The sequence below is a fragment of the Canis aureus genome, chromosome 33 (assembly GCF_053574225.1).
Source record: "Canis aureus isolate CA01 chromosome 33, VMU_Caureus_v.1.0, whole genome shotgun sequence".
In the NCBI taxonomy this organism is placed as follows: domain Eukaryota; kingdom Metazoa; phylum Chordata; class Mammalia; order Carnivora; family Canidae; genus Canis; species Canis aureus.
This window is the reverse complement of record NC_135643.1, coordinates 23,490,457-23,508,357: the sequence shown is the minus strand read 5'-3', so window position 1 is coordinate 23,508,357 and position 17,901 is coordinate 23,490,457. Positions and strand designations below refer to the sequence as shown.

The window sequence follows — 17,901 nt, the reverse complement described above, 5'->3', positions numbered from 1 at the left end:
TCAACTGTGAATAATAACAGAGTCCGACAATGTAAGCCCCAGTTATTTATTTATGCATTTATTTGTACTTTGTTTTCTAAAATGTTAATCCCAGTATAGTTAACATACAGTGTAATATTAGTTTCAGGTATACAATGTAGCGACACTTCCACTCACCACCTGGTGCTCATCAAAAGTGCACTCCTGAACCTCTGTCAATTATTTCATCCATCCCCCCACCCACCTGCCTTCTTGTAATCATCAGTTTGTTCTCTATAGTTAAGAGTCTGTTTCTTGGCTTGTCTCTCTCTCTCTCTCTCTCTCTCTTTTCCTTTGCTCACTTGTTTTGTTTCTTAATTTCAACCAATGAGTGAAATCATATGGTATCGGTCTTTCTGTGACTGACTTAGTTTGCTTGCATTATACTTTCTAGCTCTATCCATGTTCATGCAATACACACATATATATGTGTGTGTAAAATATATGTACATTTTTTTGTCCAAGGTTTATTGAAGATATTACAGCACAGCAGAAAGATTCAAACAGCTCCCCATGATGTTTTGAAATTCATCCCAACTGTAGGCTGAGTGACCTGCAGGTTGGACAGGCTTCCAAAGTCCAAGAGTTTCAGCATCTCCTTAGTGTCAGGATCTACCTCAATGATCTCCTGATCCAGGGCTGAGCCCTCGGGCACATAGTTATCCCTCCTTTCTCTCTCTTCCTCTTGCAACTTGATGGAGATGCCTCTCACCGGGCCCCACTGAATCCGCTTCATCAGATGTGTGACATAGCTTGAGATCTTGTTTCAGAGCTTCTTGCTGGGGATGATGGCAATCTCCTTGCACACGCGCTTATTGGTGTGGAAGTCGTTCCCCAGGCGCGTGTAGTACTCCTCGATGATGACTCGGGCTGCCTTCTTCACGGTATATATATATATATTATATATATATTATATATATATAATATATATATTATATATATATATTGCATGAGTGTGTATGTATATGTGTGTATATATAATGTATATGTGTATACATACACACACGCACACATAATGTATATGTGTGTATATATATACACACACACATATGCACACACATATACTGTATCTTCTTTATCCATTCGTCTATTGAAGGACACCTGCCGCTTCCATAATTTGGCCATTGTAAATAATGCTGCTATAGACATGTATCCCTTTGAATTAATATTTTTGTATTTTTGAGTAAATGCCCAGTAGTGCAATTACTGGATTATAAGGTAGTTCTATTTTTTACTTATTGAGGAACCTCCATACTGTTTTCCATAGTGGCTGTATCAATTTGTATCTCCACCAGCAGTGCAAGAAAGTTCCTTTTTCTCCACATCCTTGCCAACATTTGCTGTTTCTTATGTTTTTGATTTTAGCCATTCTGACTGGTATGAGCTAATATTTAATTATAGTTTTGATTTGCATTTCCCTGATGATGAATGTTGAGCATCTTTTCATGTGCGATCTAGATGTCTTCTTTGAATAAATGTCTGTTCATGTCTTCTCATTTTTAACTGGATTATTTGTTTTTTGGATGTTGAGTTGTATATGTTCATTATATATTTTGGATACTAATCCTTTATCAGATATGTTATTTACAAATATCTTCTCCCATTCTGTAGATTGCCTTTTGGTTTTGTTGATTGTTTCTTTCACTGTGCAGAAGCTTTTTATTTTTATGTAGTCCTAACTGTTTATTTTTGCTTTTATTTCCCTTGTCTCAAGAGACATATCTAGAACCATTACTAATGTCAGAGACTTTATTGCCTGTTCTGTCTTCTAGGATTTTTATAGTTTCAGGTCTTACATTTAGGTCTTTAATCTATTTTTAGTTTATTTATGTCTATGGTGTAAGAAAGTGGTCCGGTGTCATTCTTTTGCATGTAGCTTACCAGTTTTCCGAACACTATTGTTGAAGAGACTGTCTTTTTTACTTTAAATATTCTTTCCTCCTTTGTTGAAGATTAGTTGACCACATTATTGTGGGTTTATTTCTGGGTTTTTTTTTTCTGTTCTATTGATCTCTACTTCTATTTTTGTGCTAGTACCATATTGTTTTGATTTGTACAGCTTTGTAATACAAACTGAACTCTGGAATTGTGATATATCCAGCTTTTTCTTGTACAAAATTGCTTTGGCTATTCAGGGTCTTTTGTGGTTACATATAAATTTTAGGGGTTCTTTGTTGTTGTTCTAGTTCTATAAAAATGCTGCAAATATTTATTTCTTGAATTAAGTTTAGCAGTTCTCTTTTTCTAAAAATGTGTATATCTCATCTATGACTTAAAATTTATTGACAGATAATGTTCATAATATTCCATATCTTGTCACAGCATACACATTTTTTGTTTTCTTTGATCTTAATATTTTAAAAATGTGTTTTCTTTATCTTTTCACAAAGATGGCAATTTCATTATTTTGTGAGTTTTGCTGATCTTTTCTATATTTTCTTATTCATTAATTTCAAATCTTGTATTTGTTATTTTCTTTCATGTGCTTTTTTCTATTAATTTCTATTCCTTAAATTATATACTTAGCTCATTATCATATGTACTGTCTTTTATTACAGTCTTTATTTTAAAGTGTATTTTGTCTGATGTAGCTACACCAGTTTTATTTTTGTTTCCCTTTGTATGGAATAATTTTTCCATCCCTTCACTTTCAGTCTGTATGCCCTTATATCTGAAGTGAGTCTTTTATAAGTAGCATACAGATGAGTCTTGTTTTTATTTTTTTCATTCAGTCCATGCCTTTTGATTAGAGAATTTAGTCCGTTTACATTTAAAGTGATTATTGGTAGCTATGTACTTGTTGCTGTTTTCTTAATTGTTTTCTGGCTGTTTCTGTAGTTTGTCTCTGTTCCTTTCTTCTCCTGCCCTTTTGTCTTGTGGTCTGATAACTTTCCTTAGTAATATGTTTAGATAGCTTTTTTATTATCTTTTGTGTCTCTACTATAAGTTTTTGCTTTTGTAGTTACCATGAGGCTCACCTATAACATCCCATATATAAAAAGTCTATTTTAAGTTGTTTACTTAAACTTGCAAGCATTCTAAAACTACATTTTACCGCCTCCCCCCACATTTTGTTTCATGTCACATTTTACATCTTTTTAAAATTCTGAGTATTGCTTAACTAATTACTTTAGTTCATTTTACTACTTTTGTCTTTTAACCTAATGCTTTATAAGTGATTAATCCACTAACTTTATTATATATATACCTTTACCTTTGAGATTTTTACTTTTATATTTTTTATTGTTACTAATTAATGTCTTTTCTTTTCTATTAAAGAATTCCCTTAAAAAATAAATAATTCCCTTTAGCATTTCTTGTAAGACTAGTTTAGTGGTGGTGAAATCCTTTTAGCTTTGTCTGTCTGAAAAACCCTACTTCTTCTTTAATTCTGAATGATGACATTGCCAGGTAAAATATTCTTGGCTGGTAAGTTTTTGCTTTTGGCACTTTGAATATGTCATACCACTCTCTTTTGGTCTGCAAAGTTTCTGCTAAAGAATCTGCTGATAGTCTTATGGGGGTTCCTTTGTATGCAAGAAGTTATTTTTCTCTTGCTTGCTTTTAAGGTTTTATCTTTAACTTTTGACAGTTTAACTGTAATGTGTCTTGTGTGTATCTGACTGGTTTATTTTGTTTGGAACTCTGAGGGCTTCCTGGATGCATGCCTGTTTCTTTCCTCAGGTTAAGGAAATCTTGAGCCATTATTTCTTCAAGTAAGTTTTATGCCTCTTTCTCTTACTTTTTCTCGGTCCCCTGCAACACAGATTTCATCCTTCTTGATGTTCTGTAGGCCCCTTAGCTATCTTCACTTTTTAAAATCCTTTTTCTTTTTTTGCTGCTCTGTATGAGTTCCACTGCTCCATCTTCTAGATTACTGATACATTCTTCTGTAGCTTCTAGTCAGCTAGTGAACCCCTCTAGTATATTTTTCAGTTTAGTGATTGTATTCTTTATCCCGATACTTCTGTTTGGTACTTTCTTCTATTTTCTCTCCTTGTTTAAGTTCTCACTATGTTCATCCACTCTTCTCCAAAGTCTGGTGGACATCTTTATGACCATTACTTTAAGTTCTTTATCAGGTAGATTTTTTTATATTGAGTTCATTGAAGTCTTTTCTGACATCTTATTTTGTTCTTTTGTTTGGATCATATTCATCTATTTTCTCAGTGTGCTTTACTCAGTCTACGTGTGTTTCTGTGTATTAGGCAAAGCAGTCACCTCTCCTGGTCTTGAAGGACTGGGCTCATGTAGGTGATGAAACTCATTGTTCAAATTTCCCTAGCTCTTAGTTGTCTCTCAAATCTTTGTGGTTGTCTAAGCAGCCTGATTTATTCTGGACAAGTCCTTGTTGAGAGTGTGCCAAGACCCATATTTTCCAAGAGGAATGGACTCTGTCAGTACCTAATTTCATGATTAGAAGCCAGACCCTCAGGCATCAGCTTTTAAAATATGTAAATGCATATAGTTCTGTGGGGCCACAATTATAAGCCCTGTTGGCCTCTAGACCAGGAGATCTGAACTGTTCCCTAGCTGACAGATGGAAAACTTAGGGTTCCAAATGTGTATATAAGCTCCTTTCTGGGAAGTGAACTGTAGTGAGACCAGGGGAGAATACAAAGATGGTGTTTCCTTGACAATGTTCCCTGAGAGCTCCACTGTAGTCTCTAGATGTGTGGAAAACCTGAAGACTGTTCCTCAGGCTGAAGCACCAGGATAAGTAAATAGGCCTTTTTCACAAGAAGACTGGGAATGTGCTTCATTTTACACTCTGTGCAGTACCCTGTGTATAGAAGCCTACCAAGAACTCCTTTCCAATTATTATAGTTTCATTAAGCCCAAGAACACAAGCCCTCCTGGCCACAAGGCCAGGCAATTAAGGGATATTCCCTGTGTGGACTGCATGCATCTACCAGTTTTAGCTTGTGGGTTAGGGCATGCCTGCCAGCTTTAGCAAGGGCCTGGGAGAATGCCTTGGTTGTGCACACCTGCTGGTTTCAGCAAGGTGACAGGAAAGTGTTGTGTCTCCATGAGATCCTCAGCTCCAGCACAGCAGCAGGACAATGGTGCAGCTGCTCATCCCCACTGGCCTTAGCAAGATGGGGGAATATCCCATCTGCTCATACTAGCTGGAATTAGCAGGGCAGAGGGAGAATGTAAAAATGGTACTCACTGGCACCTCTACCTCTGGAGAAATTATCAAATGGCAGATGCTTTAGGATTAGCAAATGAGTCTCCTTTATATATAGCTTAGATGTTTTTCAAAATGTTGTTTTTGCTCTGGGTCTCAGGGCAAGTGACAGTGCATGATAGTCCTTTAATAGGAGTATCTCAGTTCCCTACAGGGTCTCTTAGAGGTAAGCCCTGTTAGTTTTCTAAGCCAGATGTTTTGGATGCTTGTATCTCCAGTGTAGATCCTAAGTCCCTCCCTTCTCTGGTAGAAACTTTAGACTTGTGAGATCCCTCCCTATTATGGGTTGCCATCATGGTTGGAGTAGGTTTTTTTCAGACTATGTTCCTGTTTCAGTGTGGTCCACTTATCCTTTCCTATAGAGGAATAGTTCACTACTTTTCAGTTCTTTTTAAGAGGACATTTTTCCATATATAGCTGTAAATTTGATGTGTCTGAGGGAGGAAGTGAATTCAAGGTCTTACTATGCTGCCATCTTGGACTTCCCCCTGTAACATAAGCATTAAGGCTCTGTATTTCCCTATAAGAATTGTTTTGATTGTATCCCATAGATTTTTATATATAGCCTTTTTATTATAGTTTGCATATAAATATTTACTACTCTGCATTATGATCTTTAATTCATAAATTAAAACTTTTCTTTTTTTTAAGATTTTATTTATCTATTCCTGAGAGACACAGAGAGAAGCAGAGACATAAACAGAGGGAAAAGTAGCTTCCTTACAGGAAGCCCAGTGTGGAACTCAATCCTGGACTGGGATCACTCCCTGAGCCAATGGCAGATGCTCAACTGCTGAGCCACCCAGGCATTCCCAAATTAAAACTTTTCTTAACTTTAAAGATAATTTTTTTTATTTATATTTTGTTGTTATTTTTAATTAATTTCACTGTATTCATATAATGTTGTTTGGATGCTCCCAATAATTTGAAATTAGTGAGATAATCAGAAGTTCTCCTGATTTAAATTTCTATATGTATCATTAGATAGAGCTCAATATTTTTGTTGCTCATATTTACTAGTTAATATGCTAGGGATAAATACACAAAAAAATATTTATTCATTCAGTTAATTACTATTTGCCAGAGAGATATTAATTCAATAAGTATCCAGTTAGTTCCTACTATCTGATTCAAACTATGCTCAATGATCAGGGTCATAAGATATTTTACTTCATAATTATTTATTAATACTTTCTTTTTGAAAAAAATACTTTTTTGGTATTCTGATTGGAGAGGGAAATAATATAAATAAATAGATATCATATATCATAAGTTATACAAATATTAATTTATTCAATGAGATCATAAATGTGGGACTCAAAACTTTGGAGGATCCAGGAGGTCTTCTCAAAATAGGTAATATTTGAACTAGACTTTAAAGAATGAATGGAAAAAAATAAAAAATAAAAAAAAAATAAAGAATGAATGGTGGACAGCCCGGGTGACTCAGTGGTTTAGCGCCGCCTTCAGCCCAGGGCCTGATCCTGGAGACCCCGGATCCAGTCCCACGTCGGCCTCCCTGCATAGAGCCTGCTTCTCCCTCTGCCTGTGTCTCTACCTCTCTCTCTCTTTGTGTATCTCATGAATACATAAATAAAATCTTAAAAAAAATAAAAAGAATGAATGGAAATTTTGATAGCTGGAGCAATGGAAACCAGAGGGAAAGGGTATTTTTTTTTTAACCTAATACAGGTATTTATTGATTAGTAAAATAATATTAATATCTTGTATGGTTTTTTTCTTTGCCTCTTTATACCACGTTTATTTTTTTAATTTATTTTTTTAAAGATTTTATTTATTTATTCATAGAGACAGAGAGAGAGAGGCAGAGGGAGAAGCAGGCTCCCGTCCATGCAGGAGCCTGACGTGGGACTCGATCCCGGGTCTCCAGGATCACGCCCTGGGCTGCAGGCGGGACTAATCCGCTGCGCCACCTGGGCCGCCCTTATTTTTTTTTTTAATTTTTGTATAGTTGACACACAATATTACATTAGTTTCAGGTGTACAACATAGTGATTCAACTACAAGTGTAGCTACCATCTGTCATCATACAACGCTATTAGAATATCATTGACTATATTCCCTACTCTGCGCCTTTTATTCCCTTGACTTACTCATTCCATAACTGGAAGCCTGTATCTCCCACTCTCCTTCATTCATTCCCCCCAACTCTTTCTCTGGCAATCATCAGTTTGTTCTTTGTATTTATAGATCTGAATCTGCTTTCTATATATTTGTTTATTCATTTGTTTTGCTTTTATAGATTCTGCATATCAGTGAATTCATATGGCATTGGGGAAAGGGCATTTTAGATGGAGGAAACAATGTTTTATTAGAGAAATAATAGCTTGTATCTTTACATAGTTGGAACATGAGATGCTTGGTAGGATCGGAGGAAGAATGTATGTGTGAGAATTTTATTGTTTTTCAAGATGTGCATAAGTGAAATAGAGAAATATGAATGCAGGACATTTGAAGATAAAATGAATGACCCAGAAGAGAAATTGGTGGGAACAGGTCTTATTAAGAAGGTGAGACTAGGGATCCCTGGGTGGCGCAGCGGTTTAGCGCCTGCCTTTGGCCCAGGGCGCGATCCTGGAGACCCGGGGTTGAATCCCACGTCGGGCTCCCGGTGCATGGGGCCTGCTTCTTCTCCCTGTGCCTGTGTCTCTGCCTCTCTCTCTCTCTCTGTGACTATCATAAATAAATAAATAAAAATAAAAAAATAAAAAAAAAAGAAGGTGAGACTAAGGTTGTGTGGTAATGAGAGGAGGCTTTGAATAGAGCAAGTGGCAAATAGAATTCTAATAATGACCAATAGAAAGACAAAGGCAGTGGGCCAATCTATAGTGAGTTTAAGAGGGCCCCTAGCATTTGTATTGCAAAACAATGAAGGGAAAGTTGAGAAAAATTAATATAGGATTAGGGACATCATAAATGCCATGATAAAGAATTAGCCATTTTTTCTGTAGGTCCTTTAGGTACTATAATCACAAAATTAATAGCACACTTAGAAGTAAAAATGTTATGCATGAAGTACATATACTTTATTATTTAAAAATAATGTTTATGAATTATTAAGGATAGTTGTTACAAAAATGGGGTTGGACAGGGATAGATTCTTTAGATCAACAACCTTTAAACTTCTTCCCACATATACATTTAAAATTTTTCTTTATAATTTAAATAGTTAACAATATTTTACTTTTTTTCTTATTGCAATAATATATTCAATCTTCTGACTATACTATTGCAATCATCACTAATATAAATTCATTCAAGTGAGACTATCTTCTAATTTTAGAAATATATTAAATATGAAAAGTAATTTTTTGTTGGAAATTCAACCCATAATGGGGCTTTTTAAAATTTATGAGTTTGTGAAGACATGTTACTTCTTACTACAATAATATTTCAGATTTATATAGGCAATGAGAAACAGTGACATATTAAGTCGATGAAAATGGAAGAAGTTTTTTATAGCAGTATCTAATTGTTGAATTAGTTCAGAGTTATATATCACAAATCACATAGTGAGCATTCACCAAAAGATATATGTAATGATTTACCAGTGGCAACCCAATTCTTTTTTTTAAAGCAAAGTAGAAACCATCTGACTCACTAAAGGATTTCTTACCCAGTCACTGTGAATCATTCACTTTTTCAGTTTCTGGGAAATACACCAAAAAAACTTTATCAGGACTTACCAAATGACTGCTAATTATAATTCTTTTGCTAGAATTACCATGATCTGTTTAGAAAAGGTTGAAAATATCAAGATGTTGTTAATTTCAATATGCATTTTCCAGTGCATTACTTTTTAAAGAAATTACTTAACTTGTAATTTAAATATATTTATTTCAAAAGGGTTTGAATTGCAAACTTAGCTCATTAAAATTATAAAATGTTTGCTATAAATTTAATAGGTAAAGCCCATCCTCATTATCTAGCCAATAAAATATACTTTCAGTCAAGTAGAGTATGGCTTTGATTTTCAGTTAATGTTTTAATACACATCTCTATGACAGCCATTTGACCTCTGAGTTCCGATTTTAAGAAAGATAAATCTGGAAGCTGGACATAGACTGGATATCTGGGTATAACACTTATCGAAGCCCTCTTTGCTCTGCCCTCTCAAATTTTTCTTTCCAAAAGCTCAGACAAGGAAAAGGTATATTTTACTTTTATAAAGTGAGAGAAGAGTGATTTAATAAGGCAATATGGGAAAGAACAATTGGCATAACTTTGACCATTTTTAGATAAATTATTTTTAGCAATAGCATTTTTAGAGAAATTATTTTAAGAAAGAGTTCATAGGGAAGTTGAGAATTTGGGAGGTGATTCTCTTCAAACCAGAGTGACCATTCATTTATTAATCAAAGCAACACACTTTAAGGATAAGGAGGAGTGATACTTAACAATAAGTTAGTAATAATAGGCATAAATGGGGACTATGATAAAGAGACCAGGATATGTCTGGTCACTTCAATGAACTCTCTATGCCCATGTAACCTTTAGAAAGACTTCATATACCCCAAGAGGTGCATATATTTGATTTGAAGACCATGCCCCAAGTTGCAGACTTGGAAACATGTCCTAACATTTATTCAGCAAATACTATGCCCCAAGGATGGTATTATGTGATTTCTTTGCTTTATATTAGTTAATCCTACAAGGCTGTATATAGGGACTTTATCTCTCTTTTACAGACAGGGTAAATGAAGGATAATGAAATAAAGAAATGTGTTCAAGTCTACATAGCTAGTAAATGATTGAACATAAATTAGTAACAGAGTCCTAAAATTGTGCCCTTTAAAACGTTAGTGTGAGGCTTTTGGATGGTGTCAGTAAAAACAGTCATAAAGTAGGGTAATCTGACACTATCCAGTTTTCATTACAAAATACTTATTTTTATTACTCATTCTTTTTTCAGATTTTCGTATTATTTACTCTCTTCAGTTCATTTGCTAAGACACTATTATGTACTAGATACTCTCTTAGTACTTAAAGAAAAGCTTTATTTCATGTTTATCACTGCCCTGGGTCACAGGTCTTACCCTTAAAAACAAACAAATTCAATAAAAGAAGGAATATAATCAGGATCACACAGCTAGAAGGTGAGATGGTTTAGTTTAAACCTAATTCTTTTGGTCAAAAGTCCGTAGAAATGTGTAGCATAAATGTTGAAGTAAAAATAAAATGTAGAGGATATTATAGCAGCTCTCTCTATTTTTTTTTAAATTTTTGTTTATATATGATAGTCACACAGAGATAGAGAGAGAGGTAGAGACATAGGCAGAGGGAGAAGCAGGCTCCATGCACCGGGAGCCCGACGTGGGATTCGATCCCAGGTCTCCAGGATGGCGCCCTGGGCCAAAGGCAGGCACTAAACCGCTGCGCCACCCAGGGATCCCAGCTCTCTATATTTTTTAACAGGCTTTATATCACACATAACTTCAGGTTTCCCAAGAAATTCTTATTACAATATAATCTCTAGTATCATTAAAATGTTTTTACTTAATGCTGCCTGACCATGAATATTGACAAATGAGTCTTAAATACTCTTCTCAATCATAGAAGAACTAGTTGCTGAGTGGTTCTGGGCACAGAGAATGCTATTGTTTGCAGTTCTTAGCATTTTGATTACCAGGAGCCCAAAAGCTCAGAGCAGCAATTTAATATCTGAAAATCAACTGTAGTAGATTAAAGAATTAATGTTCCTTTTTATAATAGTATTGCCAGAAAACATTTATAAAGAAAGTTACCTTGTTGAGTTTCTGGTTCACTTATGAGTATAGTTGTTAATCACCACCTGTAATTATCTTTTGAATCCAACTCCAAATCTTAATGCAATTAGATTTGCTGAGGCATTTAGCAAGCTACTGTCTCTATTTTGGTATTGAAATGTGTCTTAAAAATATGAACAGAGATCCTAAAATTCAGTTACATACATTTCCTAAGTGTATATAAAAGGATATGGTGGGTGAGTTATATTGGTTTCTCAAATCTGAAACTCCATTTCCTGTTAAGCCATTAACTTGTCATTAACTTTCTCTGAATTTTCAGAAGAAACAGTGATGCATTTTTCACCTATCTCTCTTCTCCTTTTCTCTCCCATTCTCTCTCTCTCTCTCTCTCTCTCACACACACAACACACACACGTGCACACACACAGGCACATACCTAAGTTTAATATTTGAAAAGCTCACTGTGTGTACCACATAAACTCTTTAATAGCCTAAAATACACTTTAACTTTTTCCTAGGCATATAACATTAGTTGCCTGTCCTAATTCATTACCAATGAATTGAACTACATTGTGATACAAAATGAATCAATAAGAATAGATCAACATTAAAAGTAAAAGATACTTACTTTTGTTTTTTTTTCGAAATTTCTTGATCCAAAATTGTTACCAGAAAGTTATTTAAAATAAATGAAATAGAGGTAACATCACCTTAATTTTACTGAAATCTGGCAATTTAATTTTATTGGCAAATGCCATTGGCTTCCAGGCTAGTCTTCCTAAAACACCACAATATTGTCTTGTTTCCTTTTTTAAGAACTGTTTTCCTGCTTCCTACTGTTCCTGTGTTATATCTAAACTTCTCTCAAAACTCTGATTGCTATCCATAGACCACATTTTTTAAGTGGCTCCCAATGTTCACACCCAGTCACCTTCTCCATTTCGAGCCCTGTATCTTTCCATAAATTCTATTAGGAAAAACAGGAGATGTATTTTTAGTGGAAGAGGACAAAAAGGAAGCCAATATTCTGAAGTCTCTTAGTCTCCTACCAGCCACCTACTATGGTCACAGACGCCCTTTTTATACACTTCTCTGGCCAGGGCATACAGGGACTAGAGGCAAACAGTGACAATCTACTACTAACTGGGGTTTTGACTCTAACCTTCTAGTTTCCTGCTGAGCTACCCTGGACCACGTGCAGTTCATGACAACTCCTCTGAGAGATGGGATAAGAAATAAAGAGGAGATACTTTTTCACCACATAAACTAAGTGGAATCTTTGAAGATCAGGACACCAAAGATAAATCAAGGAGCAGAATGTAGAAGAAAGCTTACCCTTAGATGCTATATTTATTATCCGTTCTTGAGTCACATTAAAAGATCTATCTTCTACTACTATGGCCCAGTTTTTTCTTTTTCTTCAAGAGAAAGTTAAGATAGCCCTAAACAGCCTCAAGATGTAAGTGTACATGGGAAACAATTTCCTATTTTTTTTCCTTTAAAGCAAGTGTAATTTTCCTTGATGATTAGTCTCCATTCATTCATTCATTTAATGAATATTCACTGAACACCTACTATGTGTTACACCTTCTCCTAAGAGTTCAGGACATACTAGACATACTAAACAAAGACCAACCAAATGAGAAAAGCAAATGTTATTTACCCCGAGTTTGCTATAGTAAAGGAATCAGCTACTGTCACTGGCATTTTGGCAGAGATTCAAAGGAAAATGGAAAGCTTTACAGTGGAAGGTAGAGAAGGCTTCAGGTCTGCTTGAAGGGGAAGCTAAAAGGAGGCTAACTAGAAGTGGGGCTTCCTATGGGACTGATTAAAGGGGTACATATTTAGCTTTCTCTGGTTGTTCCTAAGTTGGAAAAGAGGACAAAAATTAGAGAAGTTCTGAATTATTAATGAATTCCTGGTGATTTGGGACTGATTGCAGAAGGTATTGTTTAGCTTCCTAGACTGTCACTAGAGATAGCAACCTGGCTTCCTGTGAGTCTGACTTACAGCAAGCTGGCTTCCTGGGTTATTTATTATAGATAAGAGGATTGGCTCCCTGGGTATGTTGCTGCAGATTTTAGGTCAAAGTTCTATTTTTATATATGATCTGACCATTTTCCATTTGTATGTTCAATCTCTTAGTAGTAAACAAACAAACAAAAAAAACCCAGTCTTTGTAAAGTGTACATACTAGAAGGGATCTTACCCTGACTTCTTTCTCTAGATCTTTATGCACTTATTGTTTCATACAATTGGTAAAGAATATATAGTCCTTTTCTTTAACTATTGGCATTATACAACTTGTAAATTTACTATGTTCACAGATAATATTAAAATATGTGTTATTTATTTAAAATATTTGTTGATCACCTACGATATGCCAAGAGCTGTAACAGGCAGTGAAAATTCAGTGGCCATCAAAGTTCTGCCTTCATTGAGCTTATGCCAGATTAGAGGGACATAAATAATAATCATAGTAAATAAAACAATTTTTGTTTGTTATAAGGTGATAAATGATATAAAAAGAAAAAACAGCAAAATAGGAAGAATGGAGGGTACTGAGGACAAAGATTTAGAAGGATAGAGTTACATGGTTTGCATGTGTAAATAGATTTTAGTCAGGGCTGACCTCAAACAGAAAATGACATTTGAACAAAGACATGAAGGAAGTGAAGGTAAGAGCCATATGAAAATCTAAAGAATAAGAATCATTGGCAGAGAGAACAGCCAGAACAAAATCCTTAAGTGAGAACATCCATGACATTTTTGTGAAACAGCAAGAAACCAGTATGGCTGGAATGAAGAGAATGAGAAGGAGAATAACAGGAGAAGGAATAGCAGAGACGAGTTGGGAGATTATATACATTCTTATATGGACCAACATAAGGCCTTTGTTTTTTTTTTACGAAGCACCAAAAGGGAAGTCACTGTGGGTTTAGAACAGATGAGTGACCTGACTCACAATTCGTTATTATTTCTCCATTTGCTACATAGAGAAGGTAGTAGGGCTAGGGAGATGTAAGGGTGGAGAAAAGAAGACCAATTAAGGACAGTTTTGCAGAAATCCACATAAAGCAGGAAGGTGCCTTAGACAACTTAATAGCAGGAAAGGTGCTAGGAAGTGGGCAACTTCTATGCATGTGCTGTACTCCATGCCTGTTAAAGGATTAAAATATGAAGCTAAACCTTTGGAGAATTATTTAAAAATGAATAATAGAAGGTACCAAGTGGAATAGCTCCCAGTTTTAAACATGTCACATCTTTATTCTCAAATGATTTAGTAATAATTTAGCTTTGCTAAATTATGTTCTAGGACCATATGGGAAAAGAATCCTAATTTTTATTTCACAATAACAGAATCCACTTGCAAACATTATTTAACATATTTCAAATAAATCCTATCCTGATAAAAATTAAAGCAGGCAAGCTTGGTGTAGTCTTACAGAGTATGTCTTCTCCGTGGTACTTCTGAGTCCTTTAATAACTGGAAGAAATACCCCAAACCTCTCAGAGCTCTGAACAGGTAAAGTCGTTTGAACTTTTGGAGAAAATTATTGTGAAGAATTAAATAATGAAGGAATAACTTTGAATGAATGATGAATAATGATTGGGCTCTATTCACAAATGGAAAAATGAGGCCTGAGACTACGGACATTTCAAGAATATATCCTGGCTACTTCAAGACTGGGCCAGCCCACTGATTCCCTAGATTCAATGTCTGGTGTTATTTAGCCTAAACATCTTTCTCAGCACTGACCCAAAATTCATAATAAAAGCCCTTCCCCTATGGAGGCCAAAATTTTAATTCAAAAGATCTTTCTTCTCCTGAAGCCTTATGAAGATCTGACAGAGAGTGTAAAAGGGCAACCTATTCTTTTTCTATTTCATTCATAGGAACTTCTAATCTTTCTTATAGTCTCTTTATCTGAGCTCCAGTCCTCAGAGAAGCTGAGCTTCCACTATCTGCCTCTTTCTACTGGGTATTTACATGTGGTACATCCTATGTGGTTATTAGTCTAATTTTCCTACCCTTTTCTGAGAATGTCAACTTTGAGCCAGTATAGACTGTGAGTTCCTATATACAGAGGGCATATTCATTCAACAAACATTTTTTTTGGGTTACAATATGCTAAGCACAGAGCCAGGGTCTGAAGAAACAAAAGTACAAAAGAAAGAGTATCAGTATCTGCCCTAGAAGAACTTAGTGTGGTGACTACTGTCACATTCATTTTTGTTCCCCTGGTATCTTAGTGTGTTGTGGGGTGAAGGATAGGAGTGCAGACGGAGTAGGGTAGCAACTAATGTGATGTTTGCATTGTGCCGGGTACTCTATATGTCAACATTAAATTTCACGGCCTTCTGTTATCCTTACTTCATCAATGGCAGGTATGAGAATTAGCAAGAATAGATTGTCCAGGTCTCATAGCTAATAAACAACAAAACTGAGATTCAAACTGAAATCAGACTTCAAAATCAATGATCTTTCCACTAATGAGGCTTATCGGCACTTAATATCCAAGTTTATTAAAAAACATCTAAAAGAAATAAAAATTTTAAAAAACCGAGCCATTATTGACTGGTCTGAGAATTGAAGTCTATTCTTAATCATCTACTTTATTTATGTCTGCCTTAAATTTGCCACTCTTTACTCAGTGTGATCTCAGCTACCTTCTGTATCTGCCCAGCAGTTGGTTATCTGGGAAGGTAATCTATTGCAAATCTATCTTAATACTAATGTGGGCATACATGATTAGGAAGGATAATAAAATTAGAACTCAAATAGCTAATGAAGCATCAGTACCTGAGAGTGTCCAGCTTCCCCCCAAAGCATTAACACATGACAAGCTCTAAGCTCTGTGATGCAAGGACAAGCCTCAGACCATATACTAACAATTCAAAATTCTTGAAAGGTAAATCAAACCTTTTTCCCCAACAGTAAAATGATTCATGCCAGCATTTGAGTTTGACCCACACGGAAAAGGGAAGATGCAGGCAAGCGGGGAGGCAGTGCATCCATGGGAAAACTTAGAAGACCAGCATTAGGGGAAGCAGAAGAAAACATACTATCAGTGACACACTAACTATTAGTCAGACATCAGTAAAGATAGCAGGGCTGAGTTACTGGTGTCTTGCCCACACTGTGAAGAAGGGAAGTTTATTGTCTTCTTTTTACAGAGGGTAAACTGAGGCATACAGTAACAGTTAGGTCTCAGTCACAAAGCTGAGATGAAAACCCATCTCACTGACTTTCCGTGTTTTCTGCTAGATCACATAACCTCCCTGGATAGTTTTATTAAACTAATTACGATTTAGCTCTTCATGCTAGCTGACTTCAGATTTCAAATATAGATAAACTTTAATAATAAGAGTGAGTGGTTTTAATTACCAAAAGCTAAGCCTCGGAGTATTATACTGGCAGAGAATACTCCAACACCATCTTAGTCTGTAAGGAATAGAAAAAACTTTATCCTTATCCTACTCTTTAGGACTCTACACACCATTTTCCAGCAGTTTTAAGTTGGGCATGAATAGCTTTTATTGATTTGATTAGTTCAAATCCATTGGTAACCCTTTACCTTCTAATAGTTCTTCTTCACCAAAACCACATGTAGACCCTGTAGCTTACTACCTTGTCAAAATGAAGCTTACTGCCTTGTGAATGCTTAGCGGCAGCCACTGAAACTCATGTGAAACATAATGCAATATTATTCAAATTGAATTTGCATCATACAATTGAAAAAGCAAAAGCCCTTCAGGTATTTTAGGTTGCCTTATAGGTATTTCAATAGGAATATCTCTTAAAGAAATGCTAAAAGAGCTTGGTGACTACACTTTATGTTCCTGGATTTATATCATGTGGCTTTATCAGTACTGTCTCATGTTTATGGGGCTTTTTTATTTTCAGTGGGAAAAGTACTTACCTTTCTTAAAATCAGAATTTCTATCCCATTGTAGATTCTTTTTGAAAATGTTGGTAAAATATTTCCTTTCCTAAAAATAGAAAAATGAATAGTAGAACCAAAGAGAGTTTCTTCTATAAACTCCCAAGTTTAACTTAACTGGGTAGAGGAGGGTTTGTTTTTGTTTTTGTTTTTGTTTCTGTACATTTAAAGCTGAGAAATATCATTAAATGGAACATAGTGGAACAAGGAATATTTTAACAAAATGAATATCTATAAAGGTACAGGTGAAACACGAAGAAATTGGACTCCATCAAAAATAAATTTATTACTGAAAAAACAACTTGGCCACAAAGAGAACAAGAGATTGCTTTTACTGAAATAGGTCCTAAATAAAACCTTTATTTATTTATTTATTTTATTATTATTTTTTTTAAACCTTTATTTTTTGTTTTTGTTTTTGTTTTGTATCACATATGTGCTGCTTTAGTAGCCAGGGATGTACTTAAATGTATACTTGGTAAAATTTCTATTCCCATCATCTTTTCTTTATTATTCATAATAAATTTTTTCAGTAGGTTTTCCTTACCTTCGCCATCGTGGACTACATTGTTTTAAGTTACACAGTGTGTGGGTTTTTTTTTTTTAAGATTTTATTTATTTGAGAGAAAGAGAGAGCACGCGCATAAGCGGGCTGATGGACACTCCCCGCTGAGCAGGGAGCCAGACACGGGGCTTGGGACTTGATCCTACACGGGCCTTGATCCTGAGACTCTGAGATCAGGATCTGAGCTGAAGGCAGACACTCAACTAACCGAGCCGCCCAGGCGCTCCATTAAGTTACATGGTGTTTAAAAGACTGGGCTCTAGGTGGACTAAGAGAAGAGTCAAAACTCAGTCTGCTACTTGCTGGATGTTTTGACCCTCAATTCTCTATGTCTCTATTTCCACATCCTTATTTCGCTTTAGGATAGAACTAATTTCATAGGTTGTAGTGAGGATTACATGGACCAAGACACATCCGGTACCCAGGGTACTCAAC

The 17,901-nt window shown here is 35.4% G+C and overlaps 1 pseudogene; it reads right to left on the bottom strand.

Moving 5' to 3' along the window:
* Nucleotides 1–469: 469 nt before the first annotated feature.
* On the bottom strand, nucleotides 470–17,457 carry LOC144303960 (small ribosomal subunit protein eS17 pseudogene; annotated as a pseudogene).
* Between the last annotated feature and the right edge of the window lie 444 nt (nucleotides 17,458–17,901).